The 11,771-nt window shown below is 43.1% G+C and overlaps 1 pseudogene; it reads left to right on the top strand.

The window, feature by feature from the left end:
* The first annotated feature begins 3,588 nt into the window (after positions 1-3,588).
* On the top strand, positions 3,589-11,185 carry LOC118489197 (annotated as a pseudogene).
* The last annotated feature ends 586 nt before the right edge of the window (positions 11,186-11,771 follow it).

Genomic DNA, 11,771 nt, shown 5'->3' with positions numbered 1-11,771 from the left:
TGATTAGATTTGTGTTTTGCAGGTTTATTGGAGTTTAAGGAGCTTTTCAGAAGCTTTACGGGTCACTGGAGCGATAACGGGAACACCGGGGAGCGACATGGGTCAACCGGAAGCAAGGAATGAGAAAAACAGAAAACCAAACATTCAGGCACCGTCGCCGACGCCCATAGGGGCCGTCGCCGACGGTCTACGCAAATCTCCGTAGGCTGATTTTCACCGTAGACAGGAAGTTAGGCCGTAGGCAAGAAGTGGACAAACAGGTACCGTCGCCGACGAGGCTTCAGGCCGTCGGCGACGGCTCGTCAATTGCTGGATCGCGAATGTTGTTTGTTTGGGGGTTTGGAACGAATCAAAGGGGGTTGTTGGCCATCAATTCGGGGGTTACACTCTAATTTGAGTTTTGAACTTCAACTGGGAGCCATCTATCAGCTACCATCTCATCTCTAATCCATCTACCATCCATCCTACAACCAGAATTCTGATCCGAATCAAAACCCTAGTTTCATCACCATTACAATCATTCTTCAACCTTCCATCCATTCAATTTCTCCACCACAAACCCTAACCATTCCTTCACCTTAAAGCTTCATGATGATCCAATTCAAGTTTACAACATCCGGTGATCAAGTTTCTTCGATCATGCGCGGCTAATTCCTCGGAGGTTTCACCCCGGTGTAGGTTAATTGTAAGTCTAGGGTTAAAACATTGTTCTTGGATTGATTTTGTGACAAATTGCTTCTTGATTTGAAACTTATGATAATTGTCTTGCATTTGTATTGAATTCGTAAACCATCGAGTGAAGATTAAACTTGACTTTATGAAATGTTTATGTGCAATTATGCCTTGTCTAGGTTAGAGTTTACATGTTCTTGGTAACGGAGTGCATTGTGGTCCGTTCTTTGTAACGTTGATAGCTCTTGGCACCTAAGCCGTGTAACACTAAACTCGTTAATCGTTTTTGCAATTGAATCAATCTTAAAACGTGTAGGAACCCTAGGAATGCAATTACCGAACTGGGTGTGAACCTTGTTTTCTTATTTTTGTTCAAACAATCATTTCCACTTCTTGCGTTTAGTAATCGTGAGTAATTAATTTAGTTAATCATTTTAGTTATTCTAATTCACAACTTCCAATCAAACAAAAACATACAAAAACAATATAGCAAGCTTCATAAAAGTGACAACTATTCATAATTCAATCAAATCCGCACACAAACCACATACTCTTCGTGGTTCGACCCCTTGCTACCACTAGCTATTTGTTAAGGGTAATTAGGGTATATAAATATTATCTTTGACCGGAGCGCGACACTCCGATCAAATTTTGGCGCCGTTGCCGGGGAGTGCGTGCGCTTTGTGTTTGGATATTGTTTGAATTATTGTGATTAACTGTTTAATTTGTTTTGCTTTCTTTTTGTATTGTCTTTTTCCTTGTTACGCGGGGTGTGTTACTTGTGCAGGTTACAGGTAGTGCATGCGTACACGAAATTCCGGGAGGACTTCACCTCTAGTCTACGAACCGGAAATTGAAAGACTCGCAAGAAGAAACCTAGCAAGCCGGTTAGAAGCAACTCTTGCTTCTAATCAAACCAACCAAACACCACCACTCACACCGACCTTTGAAACCGATTCAATGGCAAACCACAATTCCAACCAAGAATTTAACCCAAACCAAAACCTCAACCCAAATCAATTCCAATCCCGAGGAACCTTTTATCCCGCTCAAGAACAACCGGGTGGTAACACCAATGCAAGACCACCTACTCCACCTTTCCGAAACCAAAACACCAACAACACCCAACGAACACCTCAACAACAACCTCTTCACCGACAAGCATCGTTACCTATTAACCTTGATGATCGGAATGTCAACTCCGATCGAAGAGGTAACCGTGATCGCGGCAATCCCGTAAATGAAGACCCGTTTTTCAACATCGACGATTTAAGGAATGCAATTCCCGATGACGAACCGTATAGTGTTCCCGGTTATCAATCGCCGGAACACGTAAGCATTCATACGGAAAATTCGGACGATGGGGGGTATTACGATGATCGAGCTAATGATGATGAAGATTGGGGCTACGTGAATAGGGGAAACGTATACAATGCTCGAAGGTACGACGATGAGGAGTTTGGGTCTCAAAACGCCAATTATGTTGGGGAAGATGATTATGGGTACGGAGGTGGAAGAAACGATGGCTATGGGAACAACCGTCAACCACAAAACAATAACCAACGGAACCGGAATGAAGGGTTTTACAACAACAATAATAACAACAACAATGTAAACCCTAACCGGATTCCTCGTTTTGTGGGAGGTGGTAACCCGAGGGATAATCGAAGAGAGGATCGAAGGGATGAAAGACGGGATAATCGAAGACCGGTCGATCAAGAAGTTAATGGGCCACAACGTCGTCAACAACCTCCACGGGGAGTAAACGACCGTTTCCGACCGATAGTGACCGAGAACAATTCTCCAATAGTATGCGAAAGGAGGATGTTTGATTGTAAACCGCATTACATCAACATCCTTCCTCATTTCAACGGGAGGTCCAATGATGAGCCGTACACCCATTTAACGGAGTTCTCGTCTATTTGTGATACTATTGGAGGGCATAATTTCGCACTAGAGGAAGTGAAGCTGCGGCTATTTCAATTTTCATTGAAAGATAAAGCAAAACAGTGGTTCTTTACACTTCCGGCCAATAGTATTCGAACTTGGGAACAAATGCAACAAGCATTTTTGGATGAATACTATTCCATGGCCAAGACCGACGATGCTAGAGATGAAATTCGGTCATTTCGTCAACTTTCAAGTGAGCCTTTACATGAAGCATTCACCCGATTCAAAGAACTCATGAGGAGATGCCCACATCACCAAATAGAAAAATGGGAATTGGTGAAATGTTTCGTACGGGGTTTAGATGATGCAACTTGGAATCGGCTTGAGACGACAAGCAATGGTACACTCTTGAGCAATCATGAGGATGACGATTGGGAATTTTTGGAGAGGATGAGCAAACGATCCAAACAAAAAGAATCGGCCGATAGAGCAAAAAGGCATCCGGTTTCTCGGTCACTTCCCGATCTCGATTCCAAGGATCGGATTTCCACCTTAGAGCGGGAAATAGCTCAATTGAAAAAGAAGAAGGAGGTGAATGCGGTTCAATTTGAAGTGTGTGAAGATTGTGGTGATATTGGGCATAGCACCCAGCAATGCCTAACGGGGTCGAGTGACTACACCGAGGAGGTAAATCAAGTGTATGGGGATCGAAAGCAATACGACATGAATTCCAACACTTACCATCCGGGTTTGAGAAATCACCCTAATTTCCGGTATGGTAACGCCTCAAATCAAATGAATCCGAATTTCCAATCGGGTAATCAAGGTGGGCAAGGCGGGTCCTCATACAACAATCGTCAAGGTGGTAACCAAGGGGGTTACCAAAGGAATTACAATCAAGGGGGTAACCAAGGGTATCAAAACCGTGAAGGTAATTATCAACATGGTTACAACCAAGGCGGAAATGGGAGTAATGCTTCTAACTCCCAAGGTGATGATTCGATTAGTTCGAAATTTGATGCTATCATGAATGTTGTGAGTACTCTTACCAATTCACACCATGAGTTCAAAGCCGAAGTGAAGAAAGAGTTTGAAGTGAGGGATAAATCTCAAAAGGCATTAGAGAAGCAAGTGGGGCAACTTGCTCAAGAGATGGCTCAAATTCGTGGAAGCGGAGGAGGACTTCCAAGTGACACCACGGTGAACCCTAAGCATCAAGGGTCGAGCTCGAAAAACACACGTGAGGTACCAATAAATAAAATTTCTTTACGTAGTGGTCGAGTGATAGATAATGGTATTGAGCCACCACCACCCAAGTTTGTCGAAGGGGTGGTGGAAGATGCGAGTGATGATGAAGAGAATAACGGTCAAACGGGTCAAAACAAAAATGATTTAAAATTTAATAAAGATACACCCGTTGCGACCGTTCCCATCCCAAAGGCTAAGGACAAGGGTGTGGAGGGTAATACCGCCCCTTTTCCCGAAGCTCTTTTGGGACCATCTAAGAAAGTGGTAAACAAAAGAGGCCCACATCAAGAAGAGATGTGGGAAATTTTTAAACAAGTTAAAATTAACTTACCACTCTTAGATGCTATCAAACAAATTCCTTCATATGCGAAATACTTGAAAGATTTATGTACCCAAAAGAGAACTCACAAGTTTCCTAAGAAACTTGATTTAACCGAAAATGTGAGTTCAATTCTTTCGGGTGCACTTCCGCCAAAACTTCAAGATCCGGGGGCGCCCATTATTTCAATACAAGTTGGTGAATTTAAAATGACAAGGGCACTTTTGGATCTTGGGGCGAGTGTGAGTATCTTGCCGGGTAGTTTAATTGACCAATATGATTTTGGTCCACTTCAAGTGTCCAACACCACCGTGGTGTTAGCCGACTTGACCCCTAAACTACCCCGTGGGATAGTCACGGATGTAATAGTCAAGGTCGAGGACTTTTACTATCCGGTGGACTTTCTTGTATTAGATTATGTTTCTTTGGACCGAACCAAGCAACCAACGGTGATCCTTGGTCGACCATTTTTGGCAACATCGAATGCCCAAATTAATTGCAAATCGGGCACGGACGACATGACTTTTGGTAACCGTCGGTTGCGGTTAAATGTCTTTTCAGGATTAATGGATCCTCTAGTTGGCGATGAATGTTATATGGCGGACATCGTTGACGAGTGTATACCTCTATGTGACACTAGTGTCGAAGAGGAAAACACAATAGAGGAGTGTTTCATGCTTGACAGGTTGCAAGGAGAAACAAATCGGAGCATGGATGAAGAGATGAAAGAGTTGGAGGTTATGGCGGCAAAAGAAGGAAGGCCCACTTGGACACATCAAGTGGAAAGTCTTCCGGAAAGCATAGATACGAAGTTGAAGCCGTCATTGGAAGAACCTCCGGCATTGGAGTTGAAGGTGCTACCCAAGCATCTTAAATATGCTTATGTGGGTGAAGGTAGCACGCTCCCGGTCATTATTGCATCCAACTTAACCGGGGAGCAAGAAGAGAAGTTGATGAAGGTATTGGTCACCCATAGAGCCGCTATCGGGTGGACCATTGCGGATTTGAAGGGAATTAGTCCCTCGGTGGTGATGCACAAGATCATCACGGAAGATGGTATGAATCCTTCTCGCGACACACAAAGAAGATTAAACCCGAATATGCGAGAAGTGGTGAAGAAGGAAGTATTGAAGTGGCTAGATGTGGGTATTATATACCCTATCTCGGATAGCCAATGGGTGAGCCCGACACAAACAGTTCCAAAAAAGGCGGGTATTCAAGTCGTCACAAACGACGCAGGTGAAGAGGTCGCCACTCGGCCGGTAACCAGGTGGCGTATTTGTATTGACTATAGGAAGTTGAATGCCGCAACTTCCAAAGACCATTTCCCTTTGCCATTTATTGACCAAATAGTTGAGAAATTGGCCGGACAAAAATTTTATTGTTTTCTGGATGGTTATTCCGGATACAATCAAATTGCTATACATCCGGAAGACCAAGCAAAGACCACTTTTACTTGCCCATATGGTACTTTCGCATTTAGGCGAATGCCGTTTGGACTTTGTAATGCCCCCGCCACCTTTCAAAGGTGTATGATGAGTATCTTTTCAGATATGGTGGGGGAGTCTTTGGAAATCTTCATGGATGATTTCTCAATATTTGGGTCATCGTTTGATACATGCCTTGACCAACTCGAAAAAGTTTTGAAAAGATGTGTTGAGAAAAATCTTGTTTTGAGTTGGGAGAAGAGCCATTTCATGGTTCAAGAAGGGATTGTGTTGGGGCATGTAGTGTCAAGTCGTGGGATAGAGGTTGATCGTGCAAAGGTGCAAGTTATTTCTACTTTACCTTATCCCACGAATGTTAAGGGTATTAGATCGTTTTTGGGCCACGCGGGGTTTTATAGAAGATTTATAAAAGGGTTTAGTGATATAACCAAACCCCTATGTAAATTATTGCTAAAAGATCAACCGTTTGAATTTAACCAAGATTGTCAAAATGCCTTTAATGTGTTGAAACAAAAGTTGGTTGAGGCCCCAATCTTGCAATCACCGAATTGGTCGTTACCATTCGAAATTATGTGTGATGCAAGTGATTATGCGGTGGGGGCCGTGTTGGGTCAAAGGGTAGACAAGAAACCGGTTGCCATTTACTACGCAAGTAAGACTCTCTCGGATGCACAATTAAATTACACAACTACCGAGAAAGAGCTACTTGCGGTGGTATATGCGTTGGATAAGTTTCGTGCTTACATATGGGGTACTAAGGTCATTGTTTATTCTGACCATTCTGCAGTTAGGTATCTCATGGACAAGAAGGATGCGAAGCCGAGGCTAATCTGATGGGTTCTCTTGCTACAAGAGTTTGACCTAGAGATTCGAGATAAGAAAGGGAGCGAGAATGTGGTCGCGGACCATTTGTCTCGATTGAGTGTGGAGGATTCTTCCCGTGAAGAAATTAATGAGACTTTTCCAGATGAGCAAATTTTAAAAGTTGGAATATTACCATGGTATGCTAATATTGTCAACTATTTGGTTACAGGTGACTTGCCGGCTCATTGGGATAGAAGGAAGAGGTTGCACTTCCTGTCTCAAATCAAGTATTACACGTTGGAAGAACCGGACTTATTCAAGTTTTGTCCGGATCAAGTCGTTCGAAGATGCATACCCGACGAGGAGATTCCTAGCGTCTTGATGCACTTGCATTCATTTGCTTGTGGGGGCCATTTTAGTGGTCACAAAACCGGGCACAAAGTGCTCAATAGTGGCCTTTATTGGCCGACTATTTTTAAGGATGCTTTTAATTTCGCTAAAAATTGTGTTGAGTGTCAAAAGTTAGGGAGTATATCAAAAAGGGATGAAATGCCCATGCAACCAATCCTCATTGTAGATATTTTTGATGTATGGGGGATCGATTTCATGGGCCCATTCCCTAATTCGCATGGCAATTTATACATTTTGGTGGCGGTCGATTATGTATCCAAATGGGTCGAAGCGATTGCCTCCAAAACAAACGAATATAATTTCTAGATTTGGGGTTCCCCGGGTGATCATTAGTGATGGGGGATCTCATTTCAAGAACTTTAATTTTGGCAAACTCTTGAAACGGTATGGTGTTGACCATCGAATTGCTACTCCTTACCACCCACAAACAAGCGGTCAAGTTGAGGTTTCCAATAGGCAAATAAAAGAAATTTTGCAAAAGACCGTTCGACCCGACCGAAAGGATTGGTCAACGAAGTTGAACGATGCTTTATGGGCTTATAGAACGGCTCATAAAACACCTATTGGAACCACTCCTTATCGCTTAGTTTATGGGCGAAATTGTCACTTGCCAGTTGAGCTTGTGCATCGTGCTTGGTGGGCTATAAAAGAGGTTAACATGAAATATGACGATGCAGGAAAGGAGCGAAAGTTAAAGCTTTGCGAGTTGGAGGAGCTTAGGGAAGAAGCGTACGAGTGTGCCTCAAAGTACAAGGATGACATGAAGAGGGCACATGACGCGAAATTGAAGCCAAAGGAGTTTGAAGTGGGTCAAAAGGTTTGGCTCTACAATTCGAGGCTTAAATACTTTCCCGGAAAGCTCAAGAGCAAGTGGATGGGCCCGTATGTGATTACACGGGTCGGAAGGCTTGGAGATGTTACAATCAAGGACCCAAAGGATGGGTCGAAGCAAACGGTTAACGGTCACCGCCTTAAACCATTCCTTGATGGTAACGAAGAGAAAAAGGATGCAAATGTGGAGTTGGTATGTTTCTTGGTAAGCGTGCCAACATATGAGGTGAAGTAAAAGGACCGGTAACAAGTTTTGTAAAGTTATGTATACCTATTCAATTGTTTGTGTAGTTGGATGTGAATCGTTTCCGGTTCATACTAACCTTTCTTGATTGTGTGAAGTTCGGGCACTCCAAACGGGTCATGAAGATACAAGGTATGTTTTAGACTTGATTTGGTGCATTGAGGACAATACACGACTTTTTGAGGGGTGGTAGGGCCGTTAACGGTTATTTGTTTAAAAATTTTAACTTATAAAAAATCACAAAAACATTTTTAATTGTTTTTAGGAATTTCTAATGTACATAGTCCTTTTATTAAACAATCATAATTTTCCTCCTATTTTTCAAAAAAAAAAAATTAAATTAAAAAAGTGAAAATACAAAGACCGTCGCCGACGGTCTACCCTTGCGTCGCCCACGGTGCCTGTAATCTTCCGTAGCCCCAAATTGTCCGTAGACAGGGACTTAAGCCGTCGCTACCCAAGTCAACAAACACACACCGTCGCCGACGGTGGGTCTGTCCATCGCCGACGGTCCCTGGGTGATCAGCCGACGGTGGTTCGTGGTTTAAGCTCATAATCGCATTAAAACCCTTTATAGGGTATCCAAACTTGACCCGAAACATCTTTTTACCACACATATGACCCGTACACCTTATCTAATGCCCCAAAACATCCAGTAACCTTCATCAATTCTGCATTCACGTTTCTTTCTCTCTCTCATACCCTTCTTCTTCCCCAACTCAACTCTAGAAACCCTAAACCTTCTCTTCTTCATAACTCTCTCAATTCTCCACCAAATCGCTTGATTCTTGAGTCCATCCTGAGTGATTTTCAGAGAAGAACAAAACCCCCATAACCAATTCCATCAATTCTTGCTTGATTGTAAGATTTCTGGACGTGTGTGTTAGGGTTCTCGAAGAGTGTTCATCCAAGTTCTTGTTTTTACACTTTTCTTTGGTTAGTCTTGTCAATCTTCACTAAAGGTATGAACTTTCACTCCATTTATGCATGATTTTCATATATTGTTGTGATTTCTTCCGAAATTTTAGACTTATTGTTTAAGAGAAGGTTGTTTATCATAATGTAGGATGTTTAAGCATAAATTCAAGGGTGTTTGCTTGATTTGGGTGGGATTTGAGCATGCTTAGTTTTAGTGATATGATTATACTAAGATTTTGGCATGATTGAACATAGTAGTGATGTGGAACATGGTTGAACTGAGATTTTTTTTTATTGAAAAATCTTAGGAATAAACGTGTTAGTCAATATAGATGATAAAATGAGCGACTTTAGAAGTTTAAAAAGCGATTTTTCATCCAAAATTGGATTAAAGTTCAACATTACATATCATGTTCAAAGTTTGAGATTATTGAAGGTTGGAATGTACTAATTGTTGTTATTGTTTGTCTTGTGATTGTAGTCATGTTGCGTGGAAGCAAGAAGGCAAAGACCTCCGGTCAAGGTTCATCTTCGGGAGCCGGTTCGGGCTCTGGGGTTTATCAAAGACGATGGGAACAACTTAGTAATGTAGAAGAAGGCGATGGTCAACTTGAAAGACAAGATTGGGCTTGGGAAGAGGCGAAGAATAGTGGGTCGGCTTCGAAATGGAAGGAAGAGAAAACAAAGGCTCTTTCTAGATACAATAATAAGAAGTTGGAAGCCAAGATGTGGAAGATGAAAATGGTTACGGGCATTTCAAAACCCGTACCCGACAGGGCGGTTTGTGAACGTACGGTGGATGTCGAAGAGTTTAGGAAGATTGGGATAGTGCAGAGGTTCGAGAAACTCGGTTGGGAGCGAGTGATTGATTGGTGTGATGACATCACCAATCGGGTATACTTGGCGGCAGTTTGTGAGTGGCTATCCACTCTTCGTTTTGAACATTCCGATAGACCAGCCCATAGGTGGAAGTTGATTGGGAACATTGGGAAAAATCAAATGGTGATGTCCTTCGAGCATATGAATGCTATAGCGAGGTTTGACTCGCTTGGGGTCGACGCATACGATTATTATGGGTATGATCAGTTTTTGGATAACAAGAGGAATGATGCTGACCCAGTGACTCTCTTGGAGGATACATTACCCGGTTCTGGGGGTTCAGGTAACGCAAGGGCAGATATGTCTCTGATGGGAAAGATATTGCAAGGTATCTCGTTGGAGAACATTATGGTATGGTTTGGAGACCGTGGAACGGTGAAGGCACCCGACTGTCGGGTGGTGCATGCATTGTTATATGGGACGCCCAAGCTCTCGTGGCGTCAAATTGTTATGATTAACACATGGGATACACGGGAATCGTTTAAACGCAAAATGATTCCTTACCCAAGATTGATCAGCGCCATGATTCTCCAACAAAATGCATTACCTCAAGACTCAGTATGGGTATCCAAACCCATTGATCAATTCAACTTTGCCTCTATGAGGCGACATTGGAACATAACCGTGAAATCTTTTGGGCATTTGCACACGGTTGAAGATGAGCAAGGGGAGAGCTATCGGTTCAACGACAAGGAGGTTGATGAAGAAGGTGAGGAAGAAGGGGGCGATGAGGAGATGCCCGATGTTGAGGAGGACATTGATCCTTCCGGTCCACGGGGACCGAGGCGTAGGTACCGGAAAAAGCATAGGGAAATCTCTGCCAATGTGGCAGATTTTGTGAATCAAAGACAAATACCGTCGTATCGGTTGTGGAACCGTGCGGATCAAGCAATCTACGACAATGTGTCGGCGGGTATTGGTGAAGCAAGAGAGTACCATGCCAGTCGGAAAGAATGGGAAGAGGCGCAAGGGGCGTACTCACAACAACAATCGGGTTTTCAATCATCTTTCCGCGAGAGGGTGGAAAAACAGTTGGAGGAACAGCAACTGCAACATGCGTTACAACAATCTCAAATGGAACGCATGATACAGCTGCAAGAAGAGGAAAGGGCACGCAGACAAGCGTGGGAGGAAGAGGATGCTAGGCGCCGAAATGCACAGGCAGAGTTGGACCAACGCCGATGGGGGGCGTTGGCTTTCTCCAACCAGATGGCAATTAATAATTTCAAGGTACTCCATGACCAAGAACGCCATCAACGAGATTATCAAGCCGGGCTTCCATATGCTGAACATTCGGGGTGGACTGATTACTCCAACCTTCCTCATCCGCGAGGGCCTTCCGATCCAATCCCTCACTGGCTCGAAGCAGTCGGCTCGAGCTTCGTTCCCATGCCATACCAACCGCCGCCCCAACAAGAGTCAAGCCTGTTGGATAACTATAGGGATATGTTTGAGGCCCTTACTGGTTATCCGTACCAGCCGAACCCGCCCGTGAACCCTAATGAGAGATATCAGCGGTAGAGGCAAGGTACGTTTTTTGTTGTTGTTGTATATTATTAGTTTATTTTCGTTTTTCTCATTTGATTATTTAAATTATTGCCTAGTTAAATGAACTTTGTGGGTGTGTTCCCTATATAACCCTCACGAGACTGACTCGTCCTCCCGAGCTATCGGGAGGTTTAAAGGGCTTGCGTGCATATGCTAAATGCCGTCGTGATTCCTACGAAAGTGAGTTAGGTTTATTGTTGTTGTAAAATATTTTCCACATAAAGTCAAAGGTAAAATAATGTATGGCTTGGTAATAATTTCATAAAAGTGGTAGAACTAGGTAACTAACAAATTTTGATGGTTGTGAGAAGCATGCTTCTACACAAGGGTTAAGATTTGTAGGTACACTATGTTCGTGAGACGACCGCTTGGTTGAAAAGATGAAGAGCACACGAGGAACTAGCGACAAACCAGGTGCATACGTTTCTTTTTATCTTTGATTTTTAGTAGCAAATAAGTGGATTGTAAATTGTATTTTATTTTCTGGGGTGTAATTTTGGGGAGGTTAGCCGTGTCACATCCCTTGTGCTTTAAAAACTCTAGTTCTTACACATTGAGG

This window comes from Helianthus annuus, chromosome 17 (genome assembly GCF_002127325.2).
Source record: "Helianthus annuus cultivar XRQ/B chromosome 17, HanXRQr2.0-SUNRISE, whole genome shotgun sequence".
Classification (NCBI taxonomy): domain Eukaryota; kingdom Viridiplantae; phylum Streptophyta; class Magnoliopsida; order Asterales; family Asteraceae; genus Helianthus; species Helianthus annuus.
Note: the sequence above shows the minus strand (reverse complement) of the source record. Positions and strands in the feature narration are given on the sequence as shown.